This window comes from Tamandua tetradactyla, chromosome 2 (assembly GCF_023851605.1).
Source record: "Tamandua tetradactyla isolate mTamTet1 chromosome 2, mTamTet1.pri, whole genome shotgun sequence".
In the NCBI taxonomy this organism is placed as follows: domain Eukaryota; kingdom Metazoa; phylum Chordata; class Mammalia; order Pilosa; family Myrmecophagidae; genus Tamandua; species Tamandua tetradactyla.
Window position 1 is genome coordinate 87,010,573 of NC_135328.1, and position 15,408 is coordinate 87,025,980.

The window sequence follows — 15,408 nt, forward strand, 5'->3', positions numbered from 1 at the left end:
TCAGATCCCTTACTTAATAGGTCAGCATGGCTCCCACTACTCAGGCCTCCATAGCCTCTTGGCCCCCAATTGTTTTGCTGCATCAATTCTTTATACATAACTTGCTGTACTCGGTGGCTATTGACCAAAACGTGTTTGAAAGCCAACCGCGAGTTCTAAGTGAGTTTGCTCTAAGCGGCATGGTGGAATACAAATGTGAAGGCAGGGATGATGTGTTCACCAGGCTCCATGGAGTGAAGTGTAGGGTCAAGTGAGTCACAATTGCCGGGAAATATAATTCAGACCAAGTTAATGCCATGACAAAAGATAATGAAACGAGACTGACATAATTAACTGATGCAGATAGCCCATCATGTTTATGGCATTTAAAGAAGGAAATAATTGTAACTCTCTTTTAATATAAGGGATGCTGTTCATAAATAGTAAAGGAATAATAAGAGAAAGACCAAGAATGGTTTGGTTATATGACATTTTAATTACCTTTATTTCTGTTAACTCTTTATTATTTATGCCTAATTACCATGCAGTCTGACTCTTTCACCATCGTATCACATTGGGTTATATTTTTTGTGAATATTATTTGATTGCAATAGTATACTTCTTTTATTTGCTAATTTTTTCTGCCGTGTTGAACACTGTTATCAAAATTTTAATATGACTACTTAAAACTTTTAAAAGATTGAGGAACTATGTTGCAATATAATTCATGGTTTAATCTTTATATTATAAAGATGGAAAAGTTAAAATGTTACCTCCAAGTTAACCAAAAAAATGTTTTAAAGGTTGGTGATTAAAATACCCCTCGGTAAAGGTTTATTGGGTTTATAAGTTATGAGAATATAAGCACTGCATATTGATGGGAATTTGATGCTCTAATTTCTATAGGACATAAAAAAGTCTCTTCAATACTCTGTAAAAATATCAGAAATGCTTGGTGATTTTTAAAATTGAAAGGAAAAAAATGCTAGCTAAAGGAAAAAAATGCTAGCTTTCCTCTTTCTCAGCCTATTGAATTAACACTTCTTATGTCTTAGGTATTTGTTTTTCATGTTATCATTTTAATTATTACCACATGATGGCAAAAAAAGGCACAAAATTGCTTTGCCTTGTATTTGTGGAGATACATGATACCAAAAACAGAAACTTAAACTTATTTTATGACAAATATTCCAATAGCTTCAAACCTCTTCCTTTCAGGTGTGAAAGATATGTACACACTTAGTGAAAAGTGTAAATGTATTATCTTTTTCCCGGTGAGGCATCTCCTTTATTCCCTAAGGTCCTCTGGTTACTTGCTAAAAAAATTTGATCCATTTTCAGTTGTAAATGAGAAGTGAGAAGTAGAAAAAGTGCCAAATTGGGCAGTTTTATGATGTAAACGTGTCCACTAGAGACCTTCATAGAACTGCTAAACTGTTTATTACAAACTAGAATTTTGGTCTTTTGTCACTGAAGACCTCCTAGGATAAGCAGTGGTGAGGAAAGTAAAAAGAAAGAAGCCATGGAATTTTAACACATAGAAGATAATATCTTTTCATTTCTTTTTGACTTACAAAGAGAAGAAATAATCTTAATGTACTAATATAAAAAAAAAGGCAGTCCTAATCATTCTTGAAATGTAACATCATTATAAACAATATAATTTGGTCATATGATACATGATGTCTTAGAGTAGGTGTCTAGATGCCAACAGAAGTAAAACATCCACACAATTAGCTGATATCAGCAAAATCTGTCATTTTAAAACAGCATAGTTTTTTAGAAGTTTAGATTGTCTCCTTAAATTGATGGCAGCATCCGCATTTAAGCTTAGCGAGGTCTCGCTATAAAATGCTTAAATGATAAAAATGATACTTGACTGTGATACCTTGTCAGGTGTACCTCTTTATTCATTCATTTGCTCATTTATATCAAATCCTTTCCCACTGCCATTACTTTAGTTCTGGTTTTATCAAACCCTACCTGAATGGCTACCTCCTGTTACCCTGCCTCTATCTTAACTCCTCTTCTCTTTTGTCTTGCACCAAAAGGCCTTTTTCAAAATGCAAATCTGATCATGCTTCAAACTTTTAAATGAGTCCTTATTGCTTAGAGGATAATTTTTAAAAATCTTGGTGTGACATAAAGGGACCTTTAAAACCCACTTGCAAACTTTTTATCTCTTGCCACTTTTTTCATGTGAATCCTTTTTTTTTCATGTGAATCCTTTAATAAAAAATCCTTTAGTAAAATCAAATAAATTTGAATAATTTAAGTGGGTTATGATGAAAACGATGATAGTGAAGATTTATAATTGCATTTTCCCTGTTGGAGCAGTTGTCTGAAAGCTGATTGCCCAACGACCTATATATTTCCTCAAATGCCTAACTCTGAGGGGCCTCTCTTCTTTGTGTAGCTTTGCTCAAGATGAACCACCTACTCTATTATTTCTACACAGAGAATTGATCAGTTTTCTCTTGTTTCCCAGCAGCAGTCACTATCTGCCATAACAAAGCAGTGATCACTAGAAAATTTTCTCTTGTGCTTCTCCTGCCAACTCTGAAGTGGTCAGCCTCCTTTGGCTTCCCATTCTGGAAGTGTGTGGACTTCTTATGGTAGCCCAGCCTGCATGGGCACATGCTTTGCTGCTATCAGCCTGGCTGAGCTCCAGGGCTTTGTTCCTAGAGATGCTACTGTAACATCTGTTGAGTATGGCGTGTATGTGGGTCCTCTCATCAATCTTAAAAATTTAGGAGCATTTTCCAGGCTTTTGGCACGCACTTGTCTAGCATGAAATCTGTCTTGAAGAGAATGTTGCAGATCAAAAGGGGGAATAGTGTGTAATAGGTTTTGTTCAATGTAGCTTTGAGATGACCAGCTTCCCCAAATACCCCTTGTTAACATAAGTCCAGTTTTCTGTAGAATTACTTAGTAGAAATTATTTTTTAATGAATCCTTTTATATTTTGTTAATAGTTTAAGTTAATTTGATCAATTTTGGTTTGTCTTAGGGAAGAGGTACCCCAGACTTTAAAATGATATAAGTTAGGGTGGGCCATGGTGACTCACTTACATAGTTCTCGCCTGTCATGCTGGAGACCCGGGTTCGATTCCTGGTGCCTGCCCATATTAAGAAAAAAAAAAAAAAAGATATAAGTTAAAGTAAGTTATGTAGTCATAGCTTCCATCTCTGTATTTTTAATGGCCCTTGAATATATTGCATAAATCCTTTCCGTAGGCTACAAATCCAAAATTGTAACTATGAAAATGTTTTTATTATCCACATTAGAATATGTCTATGTCTAAAGAATCCATAATATTGGGAGACCTGAATCAGTAATTAAAGCTGAGGCTAATTGAGTTTGATATCTCGGAGAGGTTGAAAGGACTGGGAAGTAGGGGAAAGCATCTGAGTAGAAAGGGAAAGAATCAGGATGTTCTGATATTAGTGAAAACTTCACAGAGATGAAGGAAAATGATTTTCTTTTTTAAGGTAATCTTAAATAATTTCAATCTGTGTAAGATCTTGGAATTGAACTTTCCAATTGAGTGTCTGTGCACTAAAAAAACCGGTGGAATGTTTTGGAGAATTATAAATTATTCATGACCAATCTTTGAAAAAAAGTTGCGAAATCTTTTCTGGCAAGCAGTTTCCCAATAACTCCCCTCCCCACCAAATAGAGTAATCAGTTATAATCGAAATTCTAAAACTGATCTCTACCTTTTCTGGTCGTATGTCAGGAGTCTTAATTCACATAAAAAATATTTGAAGTCCTTGTTAACCCATATGCTACTTTAAAAAAGGTCCGTAGCAAAACAAATGATAACATTAATTTTGGTATTCAGCATTCAACATTTTGCAAGTTAGATTACTAAACTGCTATAACCAAGAGACCCCAAAGCAAACTATCTGCAATAAAATCAAGTTATTTTTCTCACCTAACTCTCCTAAATTGAGTAGATCAGCCTGAGGGGATACTTTTGTTCTACAAAGGCACTCAGGGGCCCAGATTTCTTATATCCTGTGGCTCAATGATCACCTGCATAGTTAAAGTTGGGTTACAACTATGTTTAAAGGGAATATCTGTTCCTTTCCCATTAAGTCTGTTCAAATGATCATATCTGGCTGCATGTGGAACTGGGAAATAGAGTCCATAGATGGCTGTTCCTACACCTGGCTAAAATTGGAAGTTGCTAAAATTAAAAGGACGAAGTGGAGAATAGTTTCTGAGGGAGTTAGCATTCTCCACCCATTTACTCATATTATCAAAATTTGGTAGTTGCTTGCATTCTCTCTCTTACTCTCCTTATATTCTTCATTCTTCTCCCTTAGTCATTGAATTTAGAATAAATAGTTGAGATATTTTGTTGCTAAAGCATACTGTCATTTGGGTTAGCAAAAAAAAAAAAAAAATTACTCCAAAACATTTAATTTCTATGAAAAGGAAGCAGAGACCCCAGGGTGTTGAAGGCCACTTCTTTTTGTTGGTTTCTGAGAAATAAAGATGATACTGGAACCCATGTAACTTAATCATAAATCCGGACTTCTGTAAAATAAAATGTGTGACTGGATTTGCATGTAATTGTGTTTTCTTTTTTACATGGAAGAAGTCCAAAATATAGCATTTAAAAAAGGTTTTTAAAATGTTGTTGCTATCTCTCACCTTCATCTTCTTTCCGTGCTATTGCTGTTTCATAGTGTTGGTGAGCACCAAGCATTAACATAGTCGTACTTAAAATCATGATGGTAGATCACTTTTTTTTCAGCAGACAAGTCTACTTTACGTAGGAAATTCAAAATGCATAATATGTACAAAATACACTGAATATATTATCTTCCTATCTGGAGTAGTGATTAACATAAAATCAGAGAATGACTTAAAAACATTATATTAATACACTACAGATATAACTCTTCAGGTGATGTAAAATGTTCTGAGTTTAGGATATTGACCCTTAATATGTGACTTTCTAGCTATTCTATACACGGTTGGGTTGTCCTATAATACTGTTTTGGTTTCTAGTGAGTCTTGCTGGTAGATTTAGTGAGAGTGACAAATAAAATGCCCCTATGTTGCTTCATACTCATCATTAGGAATACCTCTCATGTTTTCCTAGGTAAGAATTATTATGATATTGTCCGGAGAACCAAAATAACATGAAACTTTATAGCAGACCTACATGGAAAGACCCAATATCCCAATAGAAGTCATGTTATGTCCTCAATATACTGTGTACAATTATATATTAGAAAGTATAAAATGCTTCTTGCCAGCATTCTAGCTGTAAATAATGCAAGAGCAAACACTTTAATAATTTCAATTAATTCTGAAGTGTAACTTTAATTTTTTTAATTAGAGAAGATATTTCTAAATCTGGGACTTCTGGCAGAAGTTAATGAAATCTTTGCTTACTATTGCAGTTACATTATAAAACCCACTGTTGAAGCGCAGAATGTTTTAATTAAAAATATTTTCTAATCTAAAATGAACTGTTTCTTTAAAAAAAACTTTCAAGTCATGCATTATTTTAAAATGCTTATTAAATGAAATCCATCTGCATTTTTAAAAATTTCAGTAGGTTGGCTATTTCAACATTAGTAAAGTGCCATTTTTTTCTACATGGTGAAACTTTGCTTCAGTGCAATAAATGAAGAATGAAACACTGAAAATGTTCAAAGTATATTTATACAAAGCATGGCTTGTTATAAATTTGTTTAGTATAGACTAAATCAAATACGATAACATTTATAAGATATAAACTAATTAACATGTATTTGCATATGCTAACCAATTTTAAGGGACAGTCTTTATACCAATTAGTGACATTTTGGGTATAGATTTTGTGGGAGCCATTTTATGTCCTTACTTCTTATTTGCAATTTTTGTAATGAAGCATGTGTTTCCCTGGCAATCCTTGGTGTCTCAAAGGAGATGTATTTTATGTATGTAATAATGAAATTTGAATCCAAGATCATAATTTACCCTGAAAAGAACCCCTTAGTAGCCATGACAGAAAGATGGATAATGTTTTTAGGTGTGAATTTGCACATTTGATTTGATTGACAAAATGACATATGCTACCTAAGGCTTATTTTTTTATTACCATTCAAATATATCATGGCTTACAAATTGTACTCATGTTCAGGCAATGTAACGAAATGTTATTTTAATCTTAAATGCAAATACTCTGTGAACAGTTGTAAGGTTTGTACTTTATAGTGTAGCTAGTTCTCATTATGCAAATTCTATTTTCCTGACAATGTAAATTACTTTTCTTAATCTTCCATTCTTGACTCCCAGATTCTCATTTTTCAATTCTACCGGCTCTTCAGTGTGTTCACTTGACACCCAGTTTGGATTCATTGGTAAATGTAACCAAAGTTCTCCATATAAAAATAATGGATGTAGCTATTGAATTATGCCATTTCATTAAGAAGCAGTCCACAGGTAGTTAAATGTTTTTGTCTACTTTTTCTTTGTATTCTTTTATTGTGTATTGCACTTTTCAGTATTAGCATTGTAGCCAAAAAATATCAGTGTTATTTTAGGACAAAATTTATCTAAATAATTATTAGACCACAAGGATCTAGTGTAGTGTGTTACCTATGACGGGTCTTAGTGAACATGGGTGGATAACAACCAATATTATGTGAGTGTGTTTGTAGGAGTGACATGTGATGCATATAAACATAATAAAATGCTCCAGAAATTTTAATGGTTTGTATTTCCTTTTGTGTTCAGTATAAGTTCTATAAAGCAAGAAATGATAAATTTGATTACAAAATAGGCTTACTAGTTTTAAGTATTGTGTTTAATAGTAACATTGTTAAGGGGCATGGGCTTTGGAAATAGTCAAACTCAGCTTTCAGTCCTACCTCTACTACTTAATAAATTCTTTTATCTTGGATGAGTTCCTCATATCAACAGATGTCAGTGTCTTATCTATAATGCAGACATTTTGCTAGCTGTCTTAAAGTATTTTCATAGAATTGTTAGCAAACAAATATAGGTATAAACACATTTGTCTATATTTATGTGTGTGTCTATGATTATGGAAACGTAGAAGAAAAATGGTTTGAAAAGAAAATAGCTTTACTTTAAAAGAGTATACTACAAATCATGTCACAAAATCCATTTCCATTTGAGTGGAAATAATGACAGTATCTGGTCCTTTTTCTCTTAATTTATGAGGTCTTTAATTGTTATGGATTGGATTATACCATATACATTTTTTCCCTCTTAATACAAGATAAAACCATATTCTGTTCTTAATCTTTTAAAAGTCTTGCCTTAAATTTTAAATGAAAACTGTACTCTTATATATTAGCCCCCCACTCCCATATAAAGTAGCTATAGCTTGTAGAAAAGATACTGGAAAACAGCTAATGCTGTTCACTGACACATGTATGTAATTCTAATTTAATTTATTTTGGGGGTCTAATATTTATGACTCGATTGAATGAAAAATGCCACTTAATGATTCAATAATGTGGGAAAATTGTATTTAATGCATAGACATGACTCTGAAGCTGTGCAACAGAATGAACCACTAAGTAGAAACCAGGTTGCCTGTGGAAGATCAGAATTTCTGGTGATAAAATTGAGAAGGAAACTTGTCTTTCTGAAGGGTCCTAGTTGTATTTGCTTCACTTTGCAGAAATTTAGAGCCATTTGCAGAAATTTAGAGCCAAGATAACTTACTGAATTGTCATTGCTTTTTCCAACTTATTTAGAAGTAATTATTGGTTATTTGAGGGAAAATTCATGTAAAGCTATTCAATTAGTTGTAAATGCCTCATTATCTTTTATAGTTCATCTCTGTTTTTTCTTTCAATTTATTTTTCACCATTAATTTTCTTTAATTAGCAATTAACATTAAAATCTTCAGATTAGCTGCCTAGATAATTAATACAATTCTAAGGGATTCTGTAGAACTGCTTTGATTTGAACTAAGCCTCATTTTTTCCTCTGAAAATAGTACCTGTACAGACTTAGACAAGAACCACATAATATAAGCAAACTGATTATTTTGAATTCTGAGGTTAACGTATGGTCTAATTATCTATTATGAAAAGTTACCATTTGAATAATTAAGTCAACCTGTCATTGAGCTTTTAGGGAAAAAACATCCCCTGAGGTTTTTTTACCCCCCCCTTCTTCTTCCTTGACAACATGGAAGTAAAATTCCTATCACTTCTATCTCTTTAAAGTGCAAATGATTCTGTGAAGAAGCGACATTTTTCATTTAATGTGATATCCTTAAAAAGATCTGTTCAAAAACATGTAGCTGTACTTCAGCACAAGGATACCAAATATTTTATCCTCAGCTGTTCTTACTACACACCTTTGAACCAATAGACGTCTTGTGATACCTCGTTAGACAAAATAATTGTGGTGAGGGTGTGACCTGGTACCTCTGAAGCAGTCTCCCATTCCATGGATGCTGAGAATGACAAAGCGGGTCAGTCCAGGAACACTGTAAGCTATTCGTTCTCATTAGGCTGCCATCCGCAAAGCTCCAGCAACACACCAGGTTTTTTGAGAAATACAGCAATGTATTGGATACATTTCTATATCTGCCTCTCTTAAGACAATCAGCAGTTCAAAAGAGCATAAATTAACTGAAAACTCAAGTACAAATAGCGTCACTTTTATTTTTACTATATTAAGCTCTTTGCTTGCATCTAACTGATTTGATATTAACCAGTGATCATAATTTTGTAGGTGCTTTATCCTTTTGAATTTAGTTAAGTGAAGACTGAAATATAAAAAGACATTTTTGGTATCATTATTAAAGACTGTAAAAACAATATCTAGGGCGGGCCATGGTGTCTCAGCAGGCAAAATGCTCGCCTGCCATGCCAGAGGACCTGGATTCTATTCCCGGGGCCTGCCCATGTAAAAAAAAAAAAAGCAAACAAACAATATCTAGTTGAATTTTATTCAAGACATGGGCAATGCAATTCCTCCTTTATTTATTTTAAACGAAATAGAGAGTGCATGCTTTCTGAAGAAAAAAATAAATAAAAGACAGAAAACTGTCCTCTGTAGTTACCAGTAAAGGAGAGAATATAATCTGTTTAAGCTGATTCTACACTATGGAATATTAGTTCATTGGATGGAGATGGTAACTAATATAAAAGACTCATAATAATTAGGGAAGATTGAAGCCCGATACATAAAGCACAACCTTATTTTTTTTTAGAAAGAAAGTATTGAGATTTTAATATATGTTTTAATATGTGTTTAATTTTTCATATGTGCTGAATGTGTGTTTAACAACAAAGGAAATAGTTATGACAATGAAAGAGAAATTGCTTAAAGAAAGAGGAAGCACCTGTTGAGGAAAGAGGGAAAAATTCAAATGGTAGATATCCTACTTTGTCTTGTCAACAAGGGAAAAAGACATTTTGCCAAAGTTACAAATAGGCTTAGATTTTTTTTCGTATTAATACATATTTTCCTTCCATCTGAACACAGTTCTTCCTTTCATTTGAACATAGTTCATTAGAATTCTTTGGCTCACTGTCCAAGATATTGTCTGTCTGCCAGAATTCCTCGATAATTCCTTTCCCTTTGTTTTGATATGAAGTGTGTCATGTATATTGAAGCAAGACTATTTCTGATGTATCCTTAAAGAAATAAAGATATATTTTGAACAATAACACAGTTTTTAAGCCACTCAGTGATCTCTAATTCCCTTCTGTTTTTCTGTGTATAACCTTTTGGTCTAGATTTAACCAGCTTATAAGTGTAGTCTGAGGTCCAATTTATAATAATACTCAAATAATGGTGACTTTAAGCCCCACCTTTTTAATGATAGGTATTTGAAGCATTTAAAATGCCCGATCTAGTTTTCCTCTTCTGTGTGCCTTCATAGGTGATCACCCTTCATGTGCTTTAAAACTTTGTTGCTCAAATTACAGAGCAAACTGGGGTGGGGTGTAGTGGGGTGGGGGAAGTTGTAAGAAATGCTAAAGAATCTCAGTTCCCAGATCTATTGAACTATACTGCAAGAAATAACAAGTTACCCAGGTGTTTCTTATTAAAGTTAGAGTGCATTATTTAGAATGTAACTCTTATGTTTTGCTGATTTGGTCCAATTGTCCAAGTGCCGTGTCACTTTACACGGTGAAACGATCTGTTGAGTGCATCCTGCTTGGCCAGGTGTGACTCACTCACCTATTGCATGTAGATGGGATCACAACTCTGTCCTTATGAGATGCCATAATGGTCTACCCTTTGACACTCTCATTCATTAAGCTTTTCTGGGTGGGGGGTTGGGGTTGGAATTGGGGTGGGGCAGTCCCATAATACCAAATAAGAAAACATACAGCTGTAATTTTAAACACCTTTTCCAAAGTTTTAGGTATAGTATCTGGTAGTACGACCAAAAACTAACTTACAATTTAGTGCTCCTTTAGTCCACAGGCTCAGTCTTGCTCTCCAGCAGCCTTGTACTACTTCCCCACTAAGTCCATTTCCAAAAGACCCTTTCCACAAGGGTCTGACCTGGTTCCTGATAACTTCAGACCCAGTTCCTAGAAAACTGTGTCAGAATAAGACGTCTCTAACTTATTTCAGTCTAAGTTACACTGCTATGTTTTGACCTTGGTTAGACCTTGCAGTAATTATCTGTTGCTATACTGCAAATTACTTTGACAATTAATGGTTTAAAATTGTAAGCTTTCGTTATTGTGCAGTTTTGAGGGCCAGGAATCTGGGAGCAGTTCACTTGGGTGGTTCTGGTTCAAGGTCTTTCATAAGGCTATGTCAGAGTGTCAGTGAGGGGAGTGGGAGTGAGTGAGTTGCCATCATCTAAGGCCTGGCTGGGTCTTTAGGACTTGTTTCTAAGCTGGAGGCTTTGGTTTTTAACTATGTGGGCCTTCTAGGCTGTTCATGACAGTGCTGGAGATAGAGGGAGAGAGTAGGAGAGATGGATTGAGAGTGTGAGAGAGAGAAAGGGAAACCCTTATATGACCTTATCTCCAAACCTCAGACCATAACTTCTGCTTCACTGCATTCACTAGAATCATGTTGCTAAATCCAGCGCACACACAATGGGGAGGGAATTATAAGGGGTGTGAATTCCAAGACATTGTGACCGTTGGGGCCACCTTGGAGGTCGTTTATGGTAACCTTTTTCTCAGGATATGATCCTCTGCTCCCAACAGAGAAATCTCACCGGAACATATTTTGAAATAAATAAGATCACTTGCATATTAATGAGCAGGATTTATTTGCAATGTTTTAAATACTTTTTTTAGTATTAGATGACAATCTTTTCTTGATATCCATTCTGAAGCTTTTCCATCTTATTGTCTCATCTCCTACAAGCAACTTATCAAAACAAAATAAGACAAAAGTGAATAAAGAGAGCTTCCATCTTTTCCAGAACAAGCATGGTGCTGTTCGAATTCATGTAAAAAAAAAAAAAAAAAAAAAGTAATATTTCTCCCCTTAAACTTGCCCTTAACTCCCAACAGAAAATATAATTTGTACATATTAAGCATTCAGTTTTCAGTATAAAATATGTACAGCCAGGCTAACAGTAACTATATAAAATGGGTGAATTTTTGCTTTGCATTTGTGAAACAAGAGAGATTTTTAATGACATGCTTAGATAAAGGAAAAACTGCCTCAAAATGTGTTTGATAGTGTGCTTCCTCCTGGACAAAATTATAATTAAATGACATTTTCCAATCCCCTACTGTGAAATATAATGGCTAAGTTTCAACCTGAATTCTGTTTCATGAGATTTTTTATAAGACAGTGAAATTTAAATCTTGTTGATTATTCCTTTAGATTAATGAAATGTACTACAGAAGTTAATTTTTAAATATATTAGATTGTGTATCCTTTTTTCTTAATGACTCAGGTGTCAAATGTGGAATATTAGACTTTGCTTTTTGTACTTCTTTCTTTAACTTCAGTTTCCATAGGCCCCGTTATCCAGTGTTTACAAACAGTAATATCATACATTTCCTTTGTTCTTGAAATCTTCTAGCTTATACTTGTTTTTAGTCTCCTGAATAAGTGCTCCTTAAGTTTTTGAGATGTCACAGGCAGATATTTCACATGTGTAGAAAGAATAAATTCACTCAGATGTCACAGTCAGCTATCACTTGGTCTCAGCTAATGCTTTCCTCTTTCTTGATTCTAATACCTTGGCTAAGACCACATCCACCTGACATCCCGTGGCAACCATTGAAATGTCAGATTCTGCTATCTCCTGTCGAGAAATGGCTGGGTCCAGGGTTGAGGAACTGGAGCCTTCTAGTTGTTACATGATAAGTAAGAATTTTTGGTTCTGTTCGTTCTTTTCAACTTTCCTTGAGCTCATCTTGTTTGTGCCTCATCACAAACAAGTTTATGAGGTTTATAGAACATTTATACCTTCTCCTTATTAGTGTGGTCCCCTCACTAGACTATGCAAAAGCGAGAAAAGCAGAGACCTTATCTTTACCTTTGCGTGTCACTTGTCTAGCTCAGTGCTGGGAAAATGGTATATATGGATATAGTCCTTTAGGGAGAGGTGTAAGTAAGCCAGCATGGGCTTCTCCGCTGACAAGCTGGGTGGCTGTTTTAGCCTTAACAAGTCTCCGATTCCTCTTCTGAAAGACTGGATGTAAACATGGCATGTGTATCAAGGAGCTGTTGTGAGGACTGAATGCAATAATCTGGATCAGGCACTTTTCAACAAAGCCTATCTCAGCAGCTCTCCCCAAATATTAGCTCCTTCTCTCTTCTTCTCCTCCTCCTCCTCATATAATTATTATATTTTCATGTTTAGGATATGCATGCTAGCTGAATTGAATTAAAAATGTTATATATCCCAAGGATATTCAATAAACTTAGGTCAATCATCATTTTTATTGTACTTCTGTTAGGTCCATAGCACACTATTACATGTTATTTAAATATTTCGTGACTTAGTACAATATTCTTCAGGATATCTTTTGGTGAGGAGCATTAATGTTCCCACCCAGGAGAAATTAATCCTCAGGGAGGCAAGGCTGCCGATGCCTGAGCTGTTCTTTGCAGTTTCCCCATAGCTGAGAGGAGGGGTCCTTGCTGTTACCTGGCTGTGCTTTATCTGGCATGATGGGTCTCTGTACGCTTCTGCCTTTACCACTTTACTTTATTGATTCAGTGACACTTCAAGTGATTTATTATTAGTGGTTAATATCACTTAAAATTGTAACACAGGTTTTGTTTACCAAGTATTGCCTTCCTAGATGTTGATAGGAAAATAGCCTGTCCTTAATTTCTATCCTAAATTTCTTAGAGAAACGTAGTCAAGATATTTCCATGTAAAATTCAAAGATAGGTGAAAGGGTGTTGGTTTTACATTTTATAGGGTTGAAAATGTGCACAGAAATATCTTTGTAAGATGAGAATAGTTAAGGATCTGAAAGTTTAATTAGTTTGAGACTGCAGGAGGATTGGCTATAAAGGTATATTATGTGTATATTGTATGTGTGTGTATAAAATTTGAAGAATATACATACATATATTCAGGACTGACAGTATCTTATTCTTTTCTATTAAGAGGAAATAAGGAATTCTCTGCACTTTAGTTTGCTGCATTTTAGTTTTCAAGACAATTTTATGCCCACAAGCAAACTTGATGAGAAAGACTTGTAGCAATGTAGTTCATTCTTTTTAGATTCTTACTATCATTGTGGTTTATTTCCCTTATGACTAACTGCAGTGGATTTATTCTCAGAAGCTACTTTAATGTAGATCACCATGTAATTTTTATGCTTCCTTAAAAGTGCTTTTTGACATCTTTTCTGAATATTTTCATTCTCATGAAAGCTCTTTTCTATGTCACTTTTTATTGAGCTGAATATAGTACTTTGAGTTTGGCATGACACCAGTCTATATTTAGTATTCTTTCATGTAAAACTCCTCTGCCATCTTTGTGGCAGCTACAGAGATTTAAAGTTCACGGTTTTTCTCAACTTGTACTCATAGTTCATGTCATTTAATCCTGGATACAAATAATTGTTTATTTTTATTGTGTCTATCTACTCTATCTTTGATTGTATAACAGAGAGAGAGAGGTTAATCTGATAACCAAAAAAAGGAATCTTAGAAAACTTATGAATACTCAAATCTCTTATAATTTACCTCTATGTAAATTTCTCTCTGAAATTTGTTATGAAAAGCCTGTCTTACCTTATTGCTTCCAATAAATATCTCAGTTTAGGTTTGATCTCTTCTCATACAGCATTTATAGTTATAGTTTTAGCTCTCACACTGTATTGCTTTCTGTTATAACTATCAAAATTTTTGCCTGCTGCCTCAGCATCCTCCTTACTTTGGCTAAGCCACTTGCCTCTACACTGACCTTTGACCTAGGTAGTCACTTGCTAGCCTTGGGACATGAACTTCCCTGGAGCCCAAATTCACTCATGTGGCCACCCATACCACCTGCACACCTCCCTTAAACCCACAGCTGGTCCCAAATGACAAGCTGACCATTCCCACCACTCCTGGACCTTCAGTCCTTTTCAGTTCTTACACCTAACCAGTCCTTGACTCCTGCAGGAAATCTATTAATCTCCTCCCAGGACCACAATGAAGGCACATACCTACGGGTCCCTCTTACTCTGCTTGCCTACTCCCCACCTGCTGCTTGAGCCCGCTGAGCCCCGAGCCCATAGTGCTTCCTGTTGACCCATTCATGTCATACTCTCCTCTCTCTGTGACCCATTTATGTCATGCCTTCCTCTCTCTGTGACCCTTTCATGTCATACCCTCCACTCTCTGTGACCGTTCATGTCATACCCTCCTCTGTCTGTGACCCGTTCATGTCATGCCCTCTACTCTCTGTGACCCATTCATGTCATACCTTCCTCTCTCTGTGACCAGTTTATGTCATGCCTTCCTCTCTCTGTGACCCTTTCATGTCATACCCTCCACTCTCTGTGACCCGTTCATGTCATACCCTCCTCTGTCTGTGACCCGTTCATGTCATGCCCTCTACTCTCTGTGACCCATTCATGTCATACCTTCCTCTCTCTGTGACCAGTTTATGTCATGCCTTCCTCTCTCTGTGACCCTTTCATGTCATACCCTCCACTCTCTGTGACCCATTCATGTCATACCCTCCTCTCTCTGTGACCTGTTTATGTCATGCCCTCCTCTCTCTGTGACCCGTTCATGTCATACCCTCCTCTCTCTGTGACCTGTTTATGTCATGCCCTCCTCTCTCTGTGACCTGTTTATGTCATGCCCTCCTCTCTCTGTGACCCGTTCATGTCATACCCTCCTCTGTCTGCGGCCCGTTTCTCCTAGCTATGGCCTCCATGTACCATTTTGTCACACCTGACCTCCACCCAGACCCAAATGTAAATACAACAACTAATTCAGATCTTTTTCCATATGACCCTTTAAATTTCAGGTTCTTCTTGCCCATG

General features: G+C 35.5%; 2 long non-coding RNA genes across 3 annotated transcripts in view; both read right to left on the reverse strand.

Moving 5' to 3' along the window:
* Positions 1 to 11,043, reverse strand: part of LOC143673545 (uncharacterized) — a 52,895-nt gene extending 41,852 nt beyond the window's left edge. For both annotated transcript variants that reach the window (XR_013170436.1, XR_013170435.1), the window contains exons 1-2: positions 10,387 to 11,043; positions 3,052 to 3,098 (exon numbers count right to left, since the gene is read on the reverse strand). This is a non-coding gene — a long non-coding RNA (uncharacterized LOC143673545). The remainder of the gene's footprint in view (positions 1 to 3,051; positions 3,099 to 10,386) is intronic.
* Positions 11,044 to 11,195: 152 nt separating this feature from the next.
* On the reverse strand, positions 11,196 to 14,757 carry LOC143673544 (uncharacterized). The gene is made up of 2 exons (XR_013170434.1): positions 14,581 to 14,757; positions 11,196 to 11,320 (listed from the first exon to the last, which is right to left on the reverse strand). It is a non-coding gene; the product is annotated as an uncharacterized LOC143673544 (long non-coding RNA).
* Between the last annotated feature and the right edge of the window lie 651 nt (positions 14,758 to 15,408).